A 25,410-nucleotide genomic window follows, 5' to 3' on the forward strand; every position below is an offset into this window, starting at 1 on the left:
TCACCTGATGACCTAGTTTTTGACCCGACATGGCCTAGTATCGATCCAGGCCTAGAGATCAAATAGAAAATACAGTCGAGACTGCCTTAACGACCCCCTGAATTTAGCGACTCCCTGTCATATGCGACCCTATTTTATGCTCCGGACGCAATTTACTATTAAAAGAGTCTGAATTAAGCAACCCCCTGCCTTACGCGACAAGCGACTGTGAAATCAGGCTCCCGAATCGATATTTAGACCGTTTTCAGCGACTTTGAGACGCTCCCTCGCAAGATTTTACACGATAGAGTTACCGTTCTTCATCTCGCGTGAAGTTGTTTGAGACGAGAACTTATTTGTTTACAAAAAATGGCTGATGAAAAACATAAAAAAGAACTGTTTTGACATTAGAACAGCGTGTTAAGGCACTTGAATTGCTCGATTAGGGAAAACCAGCGTATGAAGTCACTGAAGAATTCGGAGTCGGTGCATAAATTAACTTTATTCCTGGTGAAACAAAAATATGGCGGTATTTAACAGGAAACGACGAAGTAAACACAGATTAAAGATGCAGTCAATAATCGAATAAATGTCAATGAACAATTAGTACACAAAAATATAAATATCATAAACCTCAGTGTGTAAATAGTTCAAATGGAACATTTATATTTTACTGCTCCCCTTTATTTTCTTGCCAGATCATGAGCTTAAATTTGTTTTATCAACATCATACGAATGATGCAAATTATTTGAAATTTATATTTTATCAATATGTAAATAAAGAAACAGTATTTAATCATTTTCCACTCCTACCTTAAAAGAGGCCAATATATAAGTATCCGATATTCATGTACTTTAATTGGAAAAATATATGAAACCAGCGTCATCCTGTTAAGTGAGACTGTTTTAAGAGACTCCCTGTCATATGTGACCTTTTTCGCTGCTTCCCAAAGTCGGTCTCTTAAAACAGTCTCGACTGTATAAAGTTTTGCCCCTTTCAGGGGCAGTAACTCTAAAACCCATGATGGAATCTAGCCGGTTTTCGAAAGGAACCAAGATCTTATTGTGACTTCTGTTGTGTGCAAGTGTGGTTAAAATCAAATATAAAATGTCACTTCAATCGTGTTCACAAGGTAAAAATTACCAAATTTTGGCTCTTTCAGGGGTCAATCAGAGGCTGTAATTCCGGAACTTATAATTGGATCTGACAGATTCATCATGGAATTCAAGATTTATTGTTGTTGAAGATATTTTGCAAGCTTGTATCAAATCAAACCATGAATGAACTCTGGAACCCATGATGGTATCTGGCCAGTTTTCGAATGGAACCTTGTGTGCAAGTTTGATTAAAGTTGATTGCAAAATGTTGTCTCTATCGTGTTCACAGCCAAAAATAGCAAATTTTGACCCTTTAAGGGGCCATAACTCTGGAACCCATGATGGGATCTAGCCAGTTTTCGACGAATGGAACCAAGATATTATGCCAATACAGGTTGTGTGCAAGTTTTATTAAAACTGATTGCAAAATGTGGTCTCTATCACGTTCACAAGCCAAAAATGGCAAATTTTGGCCTTTTAAGGGACCATAACTCTGGAACCCATGATGGGATCTGGCCAGCTTTTGAAAGGAAGTGAGATATTATGCCCATACAAGTTGTGTGCAAGTTTGATTAAAATCAAATACAAAATGTAGTCTTTATCACTGTTCACAAGGAAATTGTGAACGGATGGACGGACGACAAGATACAAGAAACTTTATTTAACGTTGGATACTATATATAACAAAAACATTAGCTTAAAGCTATTTCCCGACAAACATAAGTAAAAAAAATAACAATTAAAAATGGCTGTAAAAGAAAATCACATGGTTAAAGCACAGCATAAAAAAGATAAGCATATTATATTGTTACATGCAAGTAAAGATACAAGTCTATGGACATAAATAAGAAAGTAGTAGTTGACAGTCGGGTAATGTGACAAGACTAAGTGTGAGACAAAAAACCTAATTCCCCAAGTAAAGTACTTATATCCCAACCTACCGAAAGAAAGATGTAGAGAGGGAAAAAGGGCTTGAGAGGGTCATACACAGTGCCACACGGACGAATGGAAGGGCGATCACAAAAGCTCACCCTCTCACTACATGACAGGTGAGCTAACAATGTAAGGGTTACATGATATTTCTGCAAAGTTTGAGAGTATATGTGGTATCTGTCAGTACACAAACTCCAGGACTCCGGCAAAAACATTTAGTCTTCAAAACTGCACAAATAAAAATGTCTTTCCTTCAAAATATAAAGACAGACATGCTGTGTATTTTGCACAGATATTGCAAAGAATTTCAAGTGTATATAACTGTTGAGCACTGATAAGTTTTCAAATAAAGATAAATTTCAAGAGCTGTTGTTGAGTCAGCTGCCAAGAATTTGAATTTATTACCAATTGAAAATAGCTACAATGACTTGAACACTTAAGTTTTTATTTAGGTGGTAATAAATTACGATAAAACACAACAACATTAATGCCCTATTTAATATTATAATGCTGTATAAATGTGTGTACATGTATTCCTGTAATAAACATAAACGTGGTTCCAATGGAAAAAAAATCTTAATGCCCTACATTCTGTATGTAAACAGGTTTTTAAAATTTAATGCCTTTTTTATCTGGAAGAATATGTACTGTTTGAAGAAGAGAATTTATTATCTTTTTACTAAACTAACTCCATAAAACCTAAATTAATGAAGTTTGTCCAAGACAGACAGACAGACAGTGATCTCAATGTTCTTTACATTTTCTACCCAAGTTAGTTGAATCTCTTGTAACTATAATTCGGGGGTTCTAGCCAGGTTTTTTATATAGCTGGGCTCTGCATAATTATAGCCAGGTACATGATCTTTTAGCAGTTTATAGCAATAAGCATATTATTCTTTTAAGTAAATTGAGATGATAAATTATAAGAATGGTGTGAAACAGCTTGTGAAAATCTAAAAAAATATATATTTATCTAAGGTAGCTTAAGTAAATACATCAGTAAGAAATCAATCATTTCTTAATTTTTTTCTACTACTACATTTGTTTTTGAAGTTGGGTATAAAAGAAAGCATGTATTTTGAATTTTTCTTGCATTAATAATATATTAGCCATTTTGCGAGGAAACCGAATATCAGTCAATTTGATCCTTACAGTGTCCTTACACAATCTACCTTTCAAACCTATCAATAATTTTGTGTTTCATGTTTTAGTTGAATCTACAGGACATGTCATGGAAGAATACTTAGGTAAAAGTTATTTAATGGACAGTTGCAGCTTTCTACCTACTCAATGACACTGTGTATTGACTTATCCGAATGTATGTCTTCCGAAATACCCTACAGTTTTGGATACTTTTTTTTGCCGAATTTTGCCAATAGCGGCTGTAATTTTGTAAGTTTTGCAAGTATTATAATCGAAATAGCCCACCATTACATGCTGGATATGGAAAAGACAGAAACCAAATAACAATCCGACAGTAACGGCAGTAAAATGAGCAGTTTGCTTATGTAACACTGTCCGTGACAACGTTCCACGACTTTAATATTATGGATTTTGCCTCCGGGCATGACAAAAACAGGTAATTATCAGCTATGATATTTAAGCCGGGCACAGTGACTGGCTGAAAGCGCCTATGGGATAACCCGGCCTGGTAACTGATTAAAAATGAACTGTCCTATAACAAAACAAGTTTTCTTTTGACCTTCAGTTCAGACTCTGACCTTGGGCTAGGACAACTGAAACATAAAACTCTGCATGACATCTTGACAAGTGAAAGATTCAACCAATATTCTAAAATTATACTGAGTTATAGACTGGATACAAAATCTAAGGCTCAAGCCTTTGACCTTCAGTATTGACCTTGACCTTAGACTGTCAAGACTGGAACATGTGCTTTGCATATCTGTATGAGAGGAACAGAATCTGACTTTAGTTTCATAAATATCCTTCAAGGGGTTAAGAAGATAAGGGTTGAACACAAAACAGTTGTCTATGAGCGAAGACAGATGTGGTGAACATTTGTGCCAAGTTTCTTCAAATCCTTCAAGCAGTTCAAGAGTTACAGAGTGGACATGAAACAAAGTCATATGACCTTTGACCCCTAAATGTGACCTTGACCTTGAAGAGAGCCATCCAGAACATGCACTCTAAATGTTGTCTCGATGTGGCGAACATTTGTGTCAAGCTTCTTCAAAATCATTCGAGGGGTTCAGGTGTGACCTTTGACCCCTAAGTGTGACCTTGACCTTAAAGTGAGCCATCTGAAACATGCAAACTGCATGTCGTCTTGATGTGGTGAACATTTGTGCTAAGTTTTTTTTAAAATCCTTCAAGCAGTTCAAGAGTAACAGAGCGGACACGAAACAATGTCATAGTGTATTTGACCCCGAAGTGTGACCTTGACCTTGAAGCGAGCCATCCAGAACATGCTCTTTGCACATAGTCTCGGTGTCAAGGGTTCAAGAGTTATAAACCGGACACGAAATTGCTAATGGAAGGAGGGACGAGCCAACATTTAGGGATTAGGAGCTATCTAACGGTACAGAGAACAAAAGAAAACATTCTTTCATTCCTTAACAAAAGGTTTAGGGGCTAGTAGCCCATAAGTAAACAAAAGAAATAACAAATGAAATATCCCATAAACCTAAAATGTTGGAATGGATAGACGAATGGACGGACACCGGCATCTTACATAATATGTCCCTTTGGGCATATAAAAAGTGGTCTTAGAGTGTTAACTAAGTTTTTCTATCATTTTACCTAATGACCTAGTTTCTTACCTCAGATGACCCAGTTTCAAAAGCATTCAAGATTTTACAGAGGGAAACACTGAAGTTTCAATAACAATGGGCCAAAATTTTATCCTATAAAATCATTGATGATGGGTGGTCTGCACTGGGGTGAGCTTCAAATAAGGTTATATAGCAGTAATTCTATCAAAAACGTGCTTCAGTCGAAAACATTCCCTAATAAAGAGATCCTAATTTTTCCATTTTTAGCCTATCTGCGGATAAATCAGGGGCCAAATGGGCATTAATACACCCCTGGAATGATTTTTACATAAAATAAGACACTTTTCATGCTTATATTCACATGTTTTCTAGTTGTTACCTTGAAAACGAAATTAGGGGGTTTATTCTGGGGACCGCTTTCTGAAATGCGGCAATATGTAGGTACCTGACTTCAGCTGACTTGCATTTCACTGCATACTTTTCAACACCTCTTTTTCTTTTTGATATATGGATATCTTGCAGGAAATAGGTCTTTCTAAAATCCAGAAACTGTATTAAAACTGATCTGAAGTAGCTGAATTTAATATAAAACAAAGAACAATTTCCTTTATTATAATAGAAGGATCTGCCATTTTAATGCAGGAAGCAATTATTACAAGTGATTTGTGTTTAATGACTTACACAGTTACAAGCAACTACCAATTACTGAATTGCATGGAGAAAACACTGATATAATAGGCTGATAACAATAATTATTACAGCTTGCAAAATTTGTAAGAAATCAATTACATTTATAAATATTTAATTCTTTAATCTAACTGATGATTGAACAAGATAATCACCCTGCATGCATACAGGAAATTGATCAATACAGTATACCCTGTATCAACGGTACCTCCAGAAAGGCATCTCCTTCCCATTTAAACCTTTTCCTGCTAAATTTCTATAATGAACTTTTCCATCTTTTAATCTGGACAGTACCATTAACTGTTTAAAGAGGTGAATTCCAAAAAAATATACTGACTGAACGGCAAACAGCAAAGATCATGATCAGACTGCATGGATGTGCAGGCTGATCATGATCTACACTGGTCGCAAGGCAGAATGAATCGTGTCCAGCATGATTAGGGTTAAAACAAGAGATCACAGAGTGATCTTGGCGCCCACCAATGTGCCATTTTTGAGTGTTCCAAATTTCAAGACTTACTGACTAGCTCAAGGTCAAATTTCATTTCCGTACACAACACAAATCTATGCAAGTAGTCTGAATTTGAAGGCTGTAGCTTGAGAAATGTAAAAGTAGGTCACTAGGTCAAAATCAAGGTCAAATTTTACTTCGGAATACAAAACTATGCATGTGGTCCAAATTTGAAGCCTGTACCTTCAAAAATGTGAAAGTAGGTCACTAGGTCAATGTAAAGGTCAAAGTTTGTTTCGGTACACAAAACTATGCATGTGGTCCAAATCTGAAGGCTGTAGCTTGAGAAATGTAAAAGTAGGTCACTAGGTCAAAATCAAGGTCAAATTTTATTTCGGAATACAAAACTATGCATGTGGTCCAAATTTGAAGCCTGTACCTTAAAAATGTGAAAGTAGGTCACTAGGTCAATGTAAAGGTCAAAGGTCATTTCAGTACACAAAACTATGCAAGTGGTCCAAATTTGAAGGCTGTAGCTTGAGAAATGTAAAAGTAGGTCACTAGGTCAAAATCAAGGTCAAATTTTATTTCAGAATACAAAACTATGCATGTGGTCCAAATTTGAAGCCTGTACCTTCAAAAATGTGAAAGTGGGTCACTAGGTCAATGTCAAGGTCAAAGTTTTTTTCGGTACCACAAAACTATGCATGGAGTCCAAATTTGAAGGCTGTAGCTTGAGAAATGTGAAAGTAGGTCACTAGGTCAAAATCAATGTCAAATTTCATTTTGAAACAGGAAACTATGCATATGGTCCAAATTTGATGCCTGTACCTTCAAAAATGTGAAAGTAGGTCACTAGGTCAAAATAAAGGTCAAAGTTTTTTCCAGTGCACAAAATTATGCATGTGGTCCAAATTTGAAGGCTGTAGCTACAGAAATGTGAAAGTAGGTCACTAGGTCAAAATCAAGGTCAACTCATGTCAAGGTTCATCTTGCCACTCAAAAATATACATGTGGTCCAAGTTTGAATGTTGTAGTTACTGACAAGAACATTTTAAAAGCTTTTCCCTATATAAGTCTATATGAACCATGTGACCCCCGGGGCGGGGCCATATTTAACCCTAGGAGGATAATTTGAACAAACTTGGTAGAGAACCACTAGATGATGCTACATTACAAGTATCAAAGCCCTAGGCTTTGTGGTTTGGAAAAGAAGATTTTCAAAGTTTTTCCCTATATAAGTCTATGTAAACCATATGACCCCCAGGGCGGGACCATATTTGACCCTAGGGGTATAATTTGAACAATCTTAGTTGAAGACCACTAGATGATGTCACATACAAAATATCAAAGCCCTAGGCCCTGTGGTTTTGGACAAGAGGTTATTCAAAGTTTTTCCCTATATAAGTCTATATAAACCATGTGACCCCCAGGGCGGGGCCATATTTGACCCCAGAGAAATAATTTGAATCATCTTGGTAGAGGACCACTAGATGATGCTTCATACCAAATATCAAAGCCCTAGGCTCTGTGGTTTTGGACAAGAAGGTTTTCAAAGTTTTTCCCTATATAAATCTATATAAATTATAGAAATAAACAAAGGGCCATAACTCACTCATAAATTGTTTAACCAGTCTGATTTTCAGGGGGACACAACTAGGGTACCAATACATCATTCTGACAAAGTTTGGTCAAAATCCCCCCAGTAGTTTCTGAGGAGATGCGATAACGAGAAATTGTTAACGGACGGACGGACGGACGGACGGACGGACGGAATGACGGACGGACGGACCACGGACGCAGAGTGATTTTAATAGCCCACCATCATCATGATGGTGGGCTAAAAAGTCTTTCAAAAAATTGTAAATTACCCTCAATAAAACAAACACATTCTAAGAGAGGTTCAGTGTATATCTTTATCTCAATGCCCCAGAATGATTCAAATATGATAAGATTGTTGTTCAAGAGTTTTCATTTTATATATAATTAAATTGTTATAGAACTTTTTTTTAAACAAGAAAGCCCTGAAGGCCCTGTATCACTCACTGGGTATCTAATCTGACCTAGGTTTTGTTAAAAAAATTAAATGGTTTGACCATGTTTATGTAAATCAGGTAGATCATTAACTTTGTGTTGAGGTTTCCTTGGAAATGCCAATATAGGTGTTTCTTTAGGTGCATAGTGATGACCCCAATAACTTGTGGCTGAGCTATTACCTGGGACCCTCTTAGCAACTGTAACACCTTCATTTTCATTATGTAGGTTTAGACATCATCTTATAGTAGACTATGATGCCCATGAGCATAAAATTAAGGTTTAGAATTACGCCTTGAGAAACAAAAATCAAACAACACCAAATCATAGAAAGAAAGAGTTGTTTGACATGAAAATTGAACTGCAGACATTGTATATTACTTTATGAAACAAGTGTCAGTATACTGATATAAACATTGAATTCCGGAAAAGGACTGCCTAAAGGGGCCCCACTTCCCAACAGTAAAACACCTTCAAAAACTCACCATTTTCAAAGAACTGTTACACATGTTCCTTTTGATGCATTTGCAAAAGCGTGCGAATGGTGAAATTTCACATAACAAGGTGGAACACAGTTTTCAGCAATTGTTTAATATCTTTATTTCTTTACAAATGGTATTCATTTTCAAAGGGAGACAACTTTTTCTGAATATTTTGAGTACAAATGGCATTCATTTTCAAAGGGAGACAACTTTTTTCAAATATTTTAAGTATTCATCGAGAATAAGTTGTCTCCCTTTGAAAATGAATGCCATTTGTTTTACATGCTGTTCAATTTTCGTGTTAAACAACTGTTTCTTTCTACGATTTGGTGTTGTTTGATTTTTGCTTCTCAAAGCATATTTCTAAGTCTTAAGCACAATGTAAAACAAACATAGACACCTGCAACAACTGCCCAGGAGTAATTCAGTTCAAGTTTCAGTTCAGATTTACTTCCCTTTACTTTTTACTTGAGGACTCCTGCAAAAAATAAAATTACAAAAACACCTGCTTGATGCAGAAAGGGGCATTTTTGAAGCTATAATCTTTACATGTATTATAAATTATGCACAAACTTATACATCAAAGCAATAAACTAGCCCCTAATTGGACCATTTACAGTGCTAAAAATTTCACTTCCCCACCCTGTTACATTATAGTGTGACTCCTGCAAAAATATGAATAAAATTATACAACAAAAGGAGCTATATGTAAATCTATAAAGAACGCATTTGATTCCTTTTTGCATAATTTCTTTTGAAGCATCACACAATAGTCATGTTCCCTTTTGAAAAATGTGGTTATTTATTGTACAGTGAAGCTATATATTAGTCTCTAAATTGGCTCATTACACAACTGAAAATTACACTATAATCTAAAAACACAGAACTAATCTAGTCAATTTTGATGATTTATCACAAACTTTACACCATAAATTATTGAACAATGGTCTGAATATTAAAGGTAGTTAAATCAGATTTTGCAATTGAAACTAAAAGAAACAGTCCCTTTTTAAAAAAATTACTTTCATATTACCTACATTACAACAACAAAAACACATTCCTTGTATGAAACTTACTAAATTACAGGCATTTTTTTGAAAATGTCATCCGAAAACATAAAAATTTGCACAAAAATCTGAAAAAAAAAAGAACCCGAAAATTTTATTTTCTATGTCAAATTCATGTTATCATTTTCATTTTCATAAATTTAATATAAAAAAAAATATTTTTTTAAATATGGAAACTTTCTCTTACCTTTTATCTTAAAGTGTTTCCAATTTTATTGGCACCAACCGATTTTTATCCCAATAACACAAATGAATTTTAATTACAGGAAACCAATTTGTTATGTCCTTAGGCATCAACAAATGAACAATTTATTTTATTTGCTTCAAGAGTTTATAAAGCAAATACAAAATTTATTACAAGTACTCCTCCTCCAACATATAATGAACTTTTAATTACCACAGACCTATATTCTGTAAAGCAATGATAGATATGAATCTATTTCATTAATAATTCCTTCCTAGAACCCTGACACTATTATAATGGCATTTATTCCAGGCAGAGATCCTGATTTTGGCAAATTATACTCTCAGAGCTAAGGCCAATAGAAAAAAATAATAAGTTTCTCTGATGTGCCTTTCTAATATTGGGCCAGTTAAGCCAGTTCTATATAACAGTACTATTAAAATATATCAAATATTGATGCCTGTTGAATTTTAGAGTTATCTGAAAGTCTATTGTCTTAACTGAAAAAAGAAAAATATATAATATACATGACAAAAATATGTTTTAGAAAATATTTTTCTTTACTTTATAGTTTTCAATGATCTTCAACAGAAACCCAGTTTTAACAGTGTAAGATTTATCATTTCGCAGTCAAAAACATGACTGAAATGATTCTTGCATATTATTTATGGTATGTCAATCTTATTTACTAATTATTGTAGCAAACACACCTCTTTCAAATGATACCGAAAAAACATGGGAGAATTTACTTATTTGTGGATCTGAGTATTTAAGATGATGTTAGAATTTGTCTTCAATCATGACAATCAAGTCCTGTCCAGAATCATTAGTATTTGCTTACAAATTAGACTAGCTCCTAGACTATGATATATTATTTATTTCAATTTTTGTTTATAAAATAGTGAATGTGGCCAGTCTATATCCTATGTCCAATATCATTTGATATAAAAATCAGTTCTCTTAGAAAATCTCTAAAATAGAGTGGCAATTGTCACTTTTTTGTAAAAAAAAGAAAGTTACAAAAGTTGAAATTTTGTAACAAGGACTTTATAATCAGTCTAGTGGCTAGTCTCTACAAATAAATCAACTTTCTCCTGGAGGTCAGTTGGTAGAGCACAATACTATTGAGTCTAGAGGTCATGGGCTCAATACCCAGGGGCCATGGAGTCCAATATTCTTGGTGACGGGTAGTTATTGTTTCATGTTTGGAAGTTGTCAGTTTTTTTGTAAAGAAATGATTAACTGGGAATCTGTAAAAGCAGGAAAATGTGACCTTTATTTGATAAAAAGTATTTCTGGTGTGAAGCATAAATCAAATATAAACTCAGTTTATTAACTGTTACAAAATTTCTAATTTTAAACTATAACTAAAAGTCCTTACTCTCTGCAACTTAATGACAACTTCTCCACAAAAATAAGAGGTAGAGGATGTGGAAGAGAACTGTACCGGAAAAGTCATTTCCCTTTACCATGGATAAATATCTTCCTCTTCTAACTACAATCAAGTTGATAACAGATGGCAAAATTATATGATTTACCCTGGACAGGAGGCCATAAACTTCATGCAAAAAACAGCACTGGAAACATGTTTTTCCTATCATTTTCTGACCATCTGAAAATTTGGCGTTAACAAACAATAAGTTTTTTTTTCTCTCCAACAACTTACTGTCAAACATTCTGTAACCTAAGAAACCAACATTCTGAAAGCATACCCAGAATGCACCACACAGGAGACTGCAAAATTCTCTGAGACAATACAGCTGTTAATGGCACTGTTATTGGAGAAAAATGCAAGTGCATGCCTGATGCATTTTCTTACAGTGCCCTCTAACTGACCAGATCATAAATAGCATGCTCAATCAATACTGCTTGAACAGCAGGAATTTCAGAGACAAAGGAATGAAATACTCATCTTATAAAGTTAATTCTGGTGAATGGTGCAGCTACTGGTGAACTCTGACATTTCTATAGTTGCTTAATTAAAGCAGTCTAATGAGGGAAAAGTTACTTCGGCTTTCATTGGCAAGACACTTTTACCATTATGTTTCACCAATATACAGATAAAAAATTACTTCCTTTAACTAATATATTGAGACTTTAAGTTTTATTAAGTTAAATTTAGTGGCAAATACATATACTTGCTGTTATAATAATGTGAATTAATTTTATGAATTAACTAAGGAATGTTTGTAGGCCAGTTGGCAATGCCACAAAATAAAGTAAAATATTTCAAATTTTCTTTACCTACTGAGATTTCAAGCATTTGTGTTGGAAATCCACGTATGTCTAAAATATAAACAGAACCAAGATCTAGTATAACAAGAGCTGTCCAAAAGACAGCATGCTCTATTTTTCTCAGTGCTTGACTCTAAATTAGAGCTGTGCCAGTAAAAACTTTATAAAACTTAAAAACTGAACAATTCTAAGTTAAAAAGGGACATAACTCTGTAAAATTCAAACAGAGTTATGGGGGGTGTTTCTTCTGGTGTAGACTTTGATAGTAAATAACTATTTTAAGTTTCAAGTCAAAAGGAGATATCTGACTTTATCAAAACTTTAACCAAAATATTGTAAGTTAAAAAGGAACAAAACTCTGTCAAAATTCAAGATTGTTTCTCCTGGTGCAGACTTTGATAGTAAAATTTAATAACTATTTTAAGTTTCAAGTCAATAGGTTTGACAGTAACATAGATATAATAATTAACTTAATTTATTCATTTATTTGGGTTTTACGGCCCACCAACACAGTATATGTTATATGGCGCCAAACAGGATTACAAATTTTGGTTCCACACTCCAATTACATCAAAATAAAAACATGAGGTATGTAATCAAAATTTGCATACCAGCTGGAATCACAGTTACTGCAAAACAAAGTGTTAAGACCCTAATAGTCCCCTCTTATTGATCATGCAAGGGTAAGGCAGTGGTTTCAATTCTTTTCATACACAGATCGTCCCAGAACCACATGGAGCGACTTTATCAAAAACTTTAACCAAAAAAAAAAAAAAAAAAAAAAAAATCTAAGTTAAAAAGGGGCATAACTCTGTCAATATTCAAACCAGAGTTATGTGGATTGTTTCTCAGGATGTAGACTTTGACAGTTAATAACTGTGTTAAGTTTCAGGTCAAAAGCTTTGATACTAGAGATATCTGACTTATCAAAAACTTCAACCAAGGGCGATGACGAAGCCAGGGCAAGTGCAATAGCTATAGTCTTCTTCTCCAAAAAGTTGAGCTAAAAATAAAGATAAGGAGATCATTCAAAAACTATTGAAGCTAGAGGTATGGTACTTCTGTTTTGCCTGTCACCTATCACTGTATCAAATTTCCATGAATTCAGTTCTGTCGAATATCTTAATGTTTCAGAACAAGATGACAGTCAGACGGGGGCAGGGTAGGGGGTTGGGTTGTGGTGGGGGGATAAGACAAAGTGATATCCCACATATTTTTAACAAGATGTAATATTCCAGTCCTCAGCAACTTGCTTTCATAATAAAGCTGTAACATCTTAACATCAAAACCCATTAACATTAATATCAGACCAATATATCTGTAATCGTTTACCCTAAAATATTCTTTGAACTGTTTAACCATCATGCGTACTGTACCCATCTTCACAGCAGGTAAGCTATAACATAATATGTTCTTGGAAATTAGTATCTACAAACATCAAAACATTATTTCATTTGAGTTTGAAGTGTATTTTTAAAACTTGTAGTGTAGTGACTGGACAGACAAATTTCTTAAAGACAATTAATCGCGATGAATAATAAGACTTTACAGTACTTCAATCATTTTGTGCAGCACAATTTTGAAATCGGCATCCAGAGGAGTCTTAAAAATTCCTACAAAAAAAAAAAAAAAACATATGGTAATCTTTAACATCAATAACTGTGGCTCAGTCATCAATCAATGAGATAATTTTCCAGTAAGATAATGATAAAAGTTCTTCACAGGTGTATTCAGTTTCTTATACTGGTCTCTAAAATTTACCTTTTTCTCTATAATATTATTATTACTCATAGATTACCTATATAGATATCTTTTTGTGTTTGTTTAAACATCTGGCATTTGAACATTATTCTCCTGTTTTCAGAAATGTTTTACCTACACAGGCCTAGATTCTGTCTTCTCTTTTGGGTGGACTATTTGTTACTAACATCAATATAAGAACTTCAAACTATGTTACAGCACTAATACTTGTGATGAGAAAAATGATTATTTCTTGAATTACATGTAGATAAAAAACCTGGCCTTATAACTCTTAGTGCCAAGGAACAGTACGAAAATATTAATAAAAGATCCTTTGGAAGCATAGAATGCAACCTAACAGAAAAATAGCAGACTTGGCTTGATTGAGTCTGTTCATGAGATGTAATGAAATGTGCAACACCTCTCACATACCCTAGCACCGGCGGAACTACTGAATGGACCCCATGATCCCAAAGGTAAACTGGAATCTGATGGCCTAAGGAATTTGATCCTCCTTCAAGACAAATCAGATGAGATTTTTGCGACTTCAGACATATTTTCTGGTACTGAATCCAGAAACACTTGTTTTGTTAGCTGACCATCATTACATCACCACAATACTTGGAAAAATGTTGGATGCAAAAAAATATTTTCAGTCAAACAATTACACAGCATAATTAGCTAAAAAGCGATACCCGAAATAATGTATTAGTGGTGTATGACCTAAATTTTGATGACTCAATTTCTATACTGCAATATTTGCATCATGTAAGGGGCTACCACACTATCAGGCATAGACCTATGACCTTATGACCATGTGACATTTTTGTTATAATTTAATTATACAGCATTAATTTTTTAACCCTTAACCTGCTATATTTCTATAATGGGCTGGTCCATCTTTCAATTTGGACAGTACCACTTATTACTCAAAGGGGTTTTCACTGAAAATTTACTGACTGAATAGCGAACAGTGCAGACCATGATCAGACTGCACGGATGTGCAGGCTGATCTTGGTCTGCACTGGTCGCAAAGGCAGAATCATCTGCCGCCAGCAGGCTAAGAGATAAGAGAAATGTCACTCTAAAGAGCAAAAAAATCCTGAGAACTCTTTGAATCTGACATTATGCAATTTTACATGATTTTTCTCTGTACCATTACTTTATTCTATAAACAGTAAGATTGATACTGAGAGAATACTAATCAAATAATATCAAACAGCCTCGATAGCCTAGTGGTAGAGTGTCCGACTCAAGTGTGGGAGGTCGTGGGTTCGATCCCCAGCCACTTAATACCAAAAACGCGAAAGATGGTACCAATAGCTCCCTTGCTTCGCTATCAGTATTAAAAGGAAAACTGTCTTCTCTTCTCTCATACTCTCATGCAATGGATTCCATCAAGAATGAGGTGTCGAGAGTGATTACTGGTACTGATGATAAACCCGAACAGAAAATGAGTTTTTTTACCTGTAACTTTTTTATTTCTGCAATTTGTAATCAATGGTTGGTATCAAAATAAAGCTTAACATTTGCTGAAAACTTTACATAATTCAAATTTATATTTAGTTAGCAAACTCACACGAAGTGAGGCCCTGAAAGGGGTTAGTAAAATGGGGACTGTAAGCAGGTTGACTGATGATAAATTCGAACACTTTGTCATTTACAAAATTTTCTTGGTAGTATTATATTGAAACTTTCCCCAAAAAGCTGCAACAGTCATTCCTGATCAAGTAATGAAAAGTGACCCAATGTCAGGCCTTCATGTGGCGACAGTGAGCATGCGCAAAAAAACACCCTCTTCCCCAGTAATTTTGGATAAATATTTTTTATACAGATAAATGTAAGTCATTTATTTATACAGAATATTTACCAATTTTGTTTTTATTTACACCAGTTGGTGTTGTAAATGGAAACTATTAGATGGTGTATTCAATTTTATAAATAACTGATTGCAATAAAATATTTCCAAGGTGGTCGACTTTATCATCTGTCCGGGTTTATCATCAGTACCAGTAATATAAGTTTTAGAACTTGCTTAAATAATCAACCTAAAATAAATTAGTATAAACTAAATCATATTCTTCAAATTCATTTATTTACTCTATTTTTTAAATTCTGTTTAGATTTTAAAGGTTTAAATGAAACATTATAATGTTCAAATTTGTCAAGAACTACTGTGAAATCATTAATATTCGTGGGGGACTAATTTTCGTGGATTTCGTGGTTAAGTCATTCCAGGAAATTTAATCCCAACAATCAAGTAAAATTCCCATTCATTTTTAATAATAATGTTCAAGTAATAATAATGTTGACATCCACGAATTCATATCCGCACGAAATTGCGAATTTGACCAAAACCACAAAATTTAATGCTCACAAAATTAAATCATTTTACAGAATACAGTTTTGTAAGAACTCTGAACAGATGAATCATGAAACAGGCGAAGTTCAAGACGGTAAAAGTAAACAATATGCAGGAAATGCATCATACGCCTAATTATACAAAAATGTAAAATTTCAAATACAAATTAAAATTAGACGATCAAGCTCGCATTATAGCATGGCTGAATTTTTTTAACTTCCTCAAAAAAGATCTGAAATGTGTCAGCTGTATAGTCTAATGGCTGTAAAAGTTCACTGAAAATACACTGACAATAACATGGGTCATAAAACATAGATTTTAAGTGACAAAACATGAAAACCTACCCCTCTCAGTTTCAAAGATAAAACACAACTTTGTAAGATGATGTTACACCCTGTATTGTTCCAAGTATGTAACAATTGTTACAAGTGTTTCTTCTTTGAAGCCACTGACACATGTCAACTACCAGCAAACTTTTTCAACAAAATTTTTGAGCACAACTACAACCATGATAAACATTCTGACCATGTTTTATTTTGTTAAGATAGAAAATTGTTGCCTCTAGAATGTTTAAACCCGGCTGTCAAATTCCAGAAGTTTCCATGGAATGTCTTTGAATTTCCATGGAAGTCCGGACTCTGGAGTATTCGGACAAACTTTCCGGAGCTTGATATGGAATACTGCGGAAAACTGCGGAAAAATGTCCAGGGATTTCTGGAGAACTTTCCATGGACAATTTTCCGGAGTGAATCCATGGACGTCTGTGAACAGTTTTCCGGAGTTATTCCGCAGTCGTCCAGGAAGTTCTGCTGACAGTATTATTCAATAGCAATAAATGTGATTTATAGACTTTTTTGCAGTACATGTATAGTGAGCAATAACACTTCAGTACAAGCAATATGATTTTATTGCATGTGATCACTTTTGCAGTTTCAAACACTATATGATATATTATATGAACAAGGAAAATGAATCTTTGCAAGTTTAAAGTAACTGATTAGAATAGTTTTTAAGCATATACATAGTTTCGAACAAAGATTAGTTACACTTAAATAATGATGAAATCATTCAAAGAAAGTACCTAAAGATATCTGTTTTCATATATGCATATTATTTATAAAATCTTTGTGAAGCCTTTGGTTATACTTTAGCATTCATTGTTTTATGCTATAGAATGACTGATGTACAAATCATATTTGTGTTAATTAGCATAATTACAAGCATATGTATCGTTTCATTGGTCAATTATGTAAACAAACTTACTTGAGCAATTTCTAGAATCCTCAATATTAACTTAGAACTGAATTACCTCACATAATAAAGTTTCACTAATTTTTACACAACTTGTTAACATCAGACTTCCAGTTACACATTTTGAAAATTCCTCTGTAAGATCAGTTCATCTAATTGGCTGAGCTTGATCACATGGTATTCCCAGTCTGATGCTAATTGTTTTCTGATGTGTTTAAAATCCCTTAGAAAATGACAGAGTTATTTTCCAGAGTTAAATGACCAGAATTTTTTCAAAGTGCTACATTTCCGCAGTGTCGGTGAATATATCATGAACATTTTGATAGATGTCCAGAGTAATTTCCAGAGATGTCCATGGAAAACATTAAATTTTGCAATCACTCTGGACATGTTATATAACAGGTGACTTTTCTGGACTATTCCATGGAAAGTACCTACTTTCCATGGAAGTTTTGCATTTGTCTGCAATTTTTCCACAGTTACTCTGGAATATGTACAGCTGGGTACGGTAATAAGGTGTTTCTTAAATCTGACCTTTTGACCCAGTTGCTGACTCTTTCCTAATTTCTAACTGGACCTATAAATTTTCTTAAAGGCAAACATTCTAACCAAGTTTCATGAAGATCAAGTAGAAACAAGGGTTTTCTACTATTTGACACAATGGACCTACTTTTTATCTCTGATTATCCAGTTTTGACCTTGACCTAAATATTTTTAGTATACCGATCAAATAGCAAATGCTGCCTATGGAGTGTTAACAATGTTGTCCCTTATCTGACCTGGTGACCCTTGTTTTTGATAATCCTAGACTAAGAACTAGTTCTAAACTTGAAGTATACTTTACTGAGCCTCACCTTCTGACCAAGTTTCATTTCTTCTTTTGACCCAGTTTTTAATCTCATTTGACCCAGTTTTGATTATGACTTAAATTTTAAGACAAACATTCTAACAGAATTTCATAAAGATCTGGTAGAAAATGTGGCATCTAGAGCCATAACAAGGATTTTCTATTATTTGTTCTACCAACCTGGATTTTACAGACTGAAATACACTGACCAGATTTCATAAAGGGTGGGCCAAAATTGTGACTCAAAATTGTGACTCTAGCTTGTGTAAATAAGAACTGTCAGACATTCTACTGTTGCTACGAGACACAGCGTCACAGAACTTGACAGAGATGAAAGTGATGTCAGGAATAACAACTTTTCGAAAGAGATTGGATTGGAAGTTTATCAAATTTTGAATGGTCCATTGTGAAATCCTGCATCAAACAGAATTAACAAGGCAGACTACCTTTAAATTTGCTGCATTCCATTTAGATTTTTCACCCTAATTTTGTTATGATTAAATAAAGATGTCTCACCAGCATAAATGGGTTTCTAATATGAAAAACATAAAACCTCATCCACCTTTTGATCCTGCCCTAAACTCCATTTTAAACTCTAATAAAATCATATTTATTTGAAACGAATTCAATAGGGCAAAACTTAGTAACTGATTAACAACAAAAGGCATTTTTTGTGAAGAATGATAATTAGCCAGCCCATTAAAGCAAATTTATAGATCAACAACAATTTTTATTAATATTTATTGGACCACAAAACCTTTTGTGAAGAAAGAAATACATCACAATGACTTAGCTCAATGCGGCTTTTCTTCTTGGCTTTATATAGTTAAAATTCATCAGTGAAAAGTGATAAATCTCGTATGAATTATTTGATTCTTTTATTGGTTTAATATTTTAGTTACACAAGAAAACAGTATTATATTCCCTAACAATACAAACATGTAATATTATGGCATTTTCGTTTTCAAAGCCATTTTTTTTGTATATACAAACAATCGTTAGCTTCCTACTTTAAAACAAAATATACAAGAAGTTTGATCAGTACCTATACAGCTTGTCGGCTCAGCGGGATGAGTAGAAGGAAATGGGATCATCCCTATGATGCTTATAAGGATCATGTATCCCTGGAAAAAAGTCTTCAACATTTTATTTGTGTCTTTTTTGCATTACACTTACTTTTCTCTAGTTCAGATTATTCTTTAATTCATTTTTCACAATGTACTTTTTTAAATTTAATATAAAAACTTAGCATTTATCTTTACTGGCAATGCTTTTTATTCCCCACAGAATACCAAGGCATACAGATTTAGTTGTCTTTCTGTCCGTCCATTTGTCCGTCCGTCCATTAGAACATCTATCCGTTAGAAATTGAAAATGCTTATAACAGAGAAAGTAAAATCATCAAGCCTAAAATAATTACTAACTAGCTCATGACATTTGTTCACATATAGTACTATCCCCCTTGATCCAGTCAAAACAAATTTATCCCATTGATTTGGTAAAAAAAAAAAAAGACTGTTTTTAAGTTACCTGATGCTGGATCTTAGTGAAATTTTTACACAAATGTAGACCAACATGTGCTAGTTAGTAATTATGATTATAAGGATCTTACATACTTGCCTAAGCAAGACCCGCGGGACAGTGTGGAATGGAAAACCCAAGCAATAGCATTTTTTTTATCCAAGCTGTCCAGAGGGTTGGGAAAACAAAAATGGTAACAATTGGACAAAGATTATCACACTGGACGAAGGAAGACCACACCAGTATGATCACAATAGTAAGTAAATAATGATCAGACTGGTCAACTTGATCAAACTGAATTATGTAGAATCTCACTGTTGTGGTCACAACAGTTGGTCTAATTAACAAACCTTGATCTCCCTAGATTAATGAAGACACAGGGTCAGAAATGATAAAAAATACTGTTAAAAAAGGATTGTATTTAATCTTCATCATAAGGGTTTGTTGGGTAGGTCTGGTATGTAATATATGAGGGCCATTACCAGACTATTTTACCCAGATAATGGGTTTTCAAGTGCTATCCAATATCAGGGTATAAGGGTAGATCAATGGAAAACAAACCACAGATGTTGACATATCTAACCACAGAGCTGTAAATCAACAACACAGTCAAAAGATATAATAAATAGTCTTCTTGTTTTATATATCAAAATTAAATCCGAGTACAGTCAAACCTACATAATAAGACCACACAGGGTAGGGCCATGAAATGGTCAGTATTTACAGGTATTCCTTATCCACAGGTTGAAATACACAGCAGATACTTCAACTGAAAATCAAGCTAGTGACTTTTTACTTTTATTTTATTGTTGTATTTAACCCTTTAATATCATGCTTGACATGATTGATTGTACCTTGAAAGCTTTGCAACCAGTGGAGATCATGATCTGCCTAAACATCCATGCAGTCTGATCAAGATCTGCACTGTTCGCCATTCAGTCACTGTATCTTTTTTATGCACCCCTTTTAACAACTGATGGTACTGTCCCAATTGAAATATGGACAAGTTCATTACAGAAATTATACATCATACGGCAACTTACAGTTTTCGTTGTGGAGCAAGGCCCCAGGTGCCACTCTAAAACATTGATTCAGGTGAGATAGGCACATTGGTATAACCATCAACCTTCAACAAGTCAACTAGATGGCTTCCTCACAAGAAAGAAGTCGGCACCAAAAGAAAAGGTTTCAAACTCTCAGCAGTAAGAGGTAAGTGGTTCAAAGACAGCGACCTACCATTCAGCTAAGAAGGCCCCCTTAGAAGTGGGTTATTTAAGCCAGTCTGGAGGCATCTGTTCATAGGTAGAGTTTAGCACTGGTTTCACTGTAAGTTTTCCTATTTGAAAGTCATTAACCATTCTAGGATAGCATTTTCTTGTCCAGATATCATTACTGTTTTATCCTTTACACACATGCAATGACTGTGTGACTGTGTTTCTTAATTTTAAAATTGTATAACTGGGTTTATACTAATTCATTTTAGCTCTAATGTGATAAAAGCTTAAAGTTTATTTGAACCATTCCCAAGTCCACTTCCTTGAAAAACCAGTACTTGTGTCATATGAGAAGGTGTGGATGTGACATCAAGTGGGCTCGAACCAATGACCCCCCTGGTTGATCTGCCAACATAACCACTAGAACATCACTCATCTTTAAATTTTGTAACTTACATAATAACTGCTTGTAACTGTGTACATGCTTACATTCATGATATCACATTATAATACCATTGTAAGCCAATAAAGACATCATACATAATAAAGGTAACATTAACTGGTAAGCTCAGTGACTGCCCATGAAGAGTTTACCTGATTAATACCTCCCCTCACCACATCCCCTGCATCCATCACACAAAACACATCTTAATGCATTTGTACTCCCTCCCACTCTTTTGAATAATGAGGGGAAGTTGTCAAATTCCTTCCTTCACAGTTTATATATTTATATATTTAAAACACAACAAGAATAACTTACCCCAGTCTTAGAATAAATAAACCACTGTCCCTTTGAACTCTGAAACATTTAGAGTAACTTTCAGCTTACAACAAATGTAAACTGCAATATACATCATTTATAAACTCCTTACTTTCTAGACATTTATAGCTATAATGTATGAAATGAAATATTACCAATACATACTTAAGAATTAGCAACAAGATCCTTCAATTTTCTGAATGCAAACAGGGTATATCCAGTGAAATTCTAAAAGTACAGCTATCACCTTCTCTATTAAATCACCTGGCAAACTACTTTCTGTTTTCCATGTCAAATGTTTTTTTTTTCTACCCTACTACTCCACTTCACCAGTGTTATGTTTTGTAAAGAAATAAATGAAAATTCCAGGTAATATTTGCAGCCAGTACTCCAGCTGATAACTATCTAACAATTCTCCAATTCTAGCTACACCCAGCTTTATGCATTTTCATTACCTTGTATTACATGTGAAGGTAAAAGTAGATTTCCTGCAGGTTTTTGAATCCTGCTTCAAAAGTACTGTCTGCAAGGCCAAACAAATGTATGATAATGTATCAGACAATGCTTTCATTTACCAAGAGGGTCAACAGGAAGCCCAGGGCTGTAAGGGCATGGTGTTAGAGCCCTGTCCTGAAAGCCAGAGGTCTGAGTCCTTTTTGGTGCATTAGCATTGGTCCAGACAGAAGTGATCAAGAGTAAGAACCTGGAAAATAATCTAAATTAATTTAACACTCTAAGAGATTCTAGAATCCAGATCAGAATCATCAGATATTCTGTCTAGTTTATGTTTTTCCTCTCATTTTTACGAGGAGAGGGATAGAAAACAAAGAATGAACTTGTCTGGCTTAGTTACTTACCATGTTTAACCGCCTGACCCTTTAAATCCATATAAATGCCAAAAGTGTCCATTATTCTAATCTGTGTGGTCATCCTAGAAGTACAAAAAGATGAATCTTAAACTTTACACATTGTCTACATCAAACAAAAGTCACATAATTAATGAAACTTTCCAATATACTCGCATATGACATAAATTGCATTACCTTTAAAGTATAACGAAAGATGTGAAAAATATCATGTATAATATACATGCATAATATAATATCAATACCCAATGTAGCAATATGACTCTGCAGTCTTTTACAGCACTGAGATAGATATTTTTAAGATAGCTGGCATTTTCATCTTTACAGCTGTGAACTTTGTGCTGCTTTAAGTTTTTACAATATCTGAATCTTTACATAGAATCATCAAGTTTCACTCTCATTCATCAGTTACCAGGAATTGAAATGGAATTTTTAATTTGGCCTAAAATCTGAAAACCTAATATACTCGTTTTTTTGGCCTTAAACATTGATTTTACTTGATAATTCCAAACAGGAAATGAGAAATTTGAATCTGCACACCATTATCAACAGACTTAATTAATTATTATGCAATTACAAGCAACTACATTAATGAATTCTGTATTAACTGCTAGATGACTCATTTACATATTTCTCTCCAAAGATCATGAAAAAAATAATCTGCAAATATTGATATTAAGAAGTTGAGATATATCTTTATATGGTGTGTAAGAGAAATAAAGTGTAATGCTTTTTTTCAGCATACACATTTTTACATGATTTCCGCTGAAAACAATATTTAGCCATTTTAGTTTGACAAACATTTCTAACAATAGTTTTGTAAATAAATGGATGGAACCCGAGTCAGCTTTAAAGAAATTAAATCATAACTGTTTTATTCAAATGAATTTGTACAAATTACAGAAATATCAATAAGAGAGGTGCTGGACTATTTCCATGCTGGATAATGAAACAGACTGGCATCACTCGTTAGAGTCCTTTAAAATAAACATCTCTGCCATAAAGTCCTCTTTTCTAAAAAATATTTACAATGATCCTAACATCTGTTGAGATAAGCCACAGTAAAGGTGGGGGTGGGGGTCAAAGAAAGAGGAAAAGAGGACTTCTAATGAGCCCATTGACTGACATAATTGTTCTTAAATAGAATGGGACTTTGTAAGTCTAAATGAAACTGGGCATACCTGAGGAAGCTGGAGCTGTCTCTGGAGTGTTTAATGACTTCAAAGTGGATGAAAATATTGGACAATAGCTTTAATCTGTGTCAAATGTATCAAAACATTAAATAAGCATAAAAGAGATGTTATTCATGAATTATTTCTGCAAGAGTAATGCATTATGGCTAATAAATCTGGAATGATTATGTTAAGCTTGAATCAAAGCTATTTACCTAGTAATAACTGAGATAGAGCAAAAGTGCATCACAACTAGAAACTGGAATTCTAAGTATAAAGGGGCATAACATATTGGTGCCAGCATTATGGACCTTGTGACATATGATGTTGTCTTGAACAATCATTTTAAGTTTGAATCAAATCCATATAGTAACAAATAGACTAGCTCCTAGACTATGATATATCTTTTTACATTTTTACGATTAAATGTAGTGAACTGAGCCAGTCTTTATCCTATGTCCAATATCATGATAATTTCAACATCATTCCTCTGTGAAAATCTCTAAAATAGACTGGCTTTTGTCTCTATGAAATTGAATTCATCAAAAAAAGGGAAAATGTAGAAATATATTTATTATCAGTCTAGTGGCTAGTCTAAGTAACAAGTTGAACAGAGATATGGTGAAAAAGCATCCAAACTGAACTGATATTCTAAGTAAAAGGGGGCTTAGTTCAAGAAATATTGGTGCAAGAGTTATGGCTCTTGTGGGATATTATGTGGGCGATGATGTGAAACAACTATTTTAACTTTGCATCAAATCCATTTGGAAATAACAGAGACATAGTGAAAGTGTATCAAAATTTTAACCTGAAATTTTAAGTAAGAAGGGGAATAATGCATAAAATAACAATCATGACAGTTATTATTATTATTATTATAATACCAGATTTATATAGCGCCCTTTTCATGATCAATTTCACGTGCAAAGGCGCTTTACATGTTATGTCCCTTGTGTCAAATGATATGGGTGATAATGTGGAACAACAATAATTATTATTTTAAGTCAAAACCCTTCTGTAGTAACAGAGATATAGTGAAAATTCATCAAAATCAACCTAAATTTTTTAAGTAAAAATAGGGCATAATTCAAGAAGTATTGGTGCTAGTTCGAACAGGGTTCAACGCTTGTGCAATATGAAATGGGTGATGATGATGAATTAATATTTTAAGTTTGGAGTAAATCTGTCCAGTAATTACAAAGACAAGTGCATCAAAACTTTATCCATTGTGCAGAGGTGGAAGGACACCGACGCCAGGCCGAGTAGGATAGCTCTCCATTTAGTTCGTATAGTCAAGCTAAACATCAGCCTCTTGCATATATTCACCATCATACAGCTAACCAAATATACTGGTTTTACAATGTGCACATCTTTTTATATAAGAAAATTAACTCCTAATTTTGCTGAACATTCAGCAAAGGAAGAGTGATTTCCCTTGCCATATTTGTAAAACTAATGCAGTTTCTGAAAATATTTCCAATTTCAATTCACATTTTTTTGTTTTTCAAATTATCAACATGATGGAAAAGTCTACTAGCATTAGGATAGTCTGGCTACCAACTAGATAATCTTTTCTATTTTTTAACAATATTTTTCTAAACTTCTACTCTCTTGCTATATCAACAAATTCACTCCTATATCTGATTATCTAGTCTGGTAAAGAGGTGGCGGATATTACTTTTGAGCTGTCCTGACAAAATTGTGCCGGAATGAGAATGTGCATCAGTTGTTATCATGTCAATGACCCAATAACAAAAATTGGCCCAGCCCATATCAACAGACTAGTTTTCACATC

At 34.0% G+C, this 25,410-nt stretch overlaps 1 protein-coding gene across 4 annotated transcripts in view; it reads right to left on the minus strand.

Annotated features, from left to right (window-relative positions):
* Positions 1–21,905, minus strand: part of LOC123526159 (uncharacterized) — a 74,352-nt gene extending 52,447 nt beyond the window's left edge. For 3 of the 4 annotated variants that reach the window (XM_053522839.1, XM_053522837.1, XM_053522836.1), the window contains exon 1: positions 8,797–8,871. The gene's annotated coding sequence lies outside the window, so the exon portion shown is untranslated. Of the gene's footprint in view, positions 1–8,796; positions 8,872–21,742 lie in introns of those variants that run through there. The other variant, XM_053522838.1, reaches the window with a different exon arrangement.
* Between the last annotated feature and the right edge of the window lie 3,505 nt (positions 21,906–25,410).

Source organism: Mercenaria mercenaria, chromosome 14 (assembly GCF_021730395.1).
Source record: "Mercenaria mercenaria strain notata chromosome 14, MADL_Memer_1, whole genome shotgun sequence".
NCBI lineage: Eukaryota > Metazoa > Mollusca > Bivalvia > Venerida > Veneridae > Mercenaria > Mercenaria mercenaria.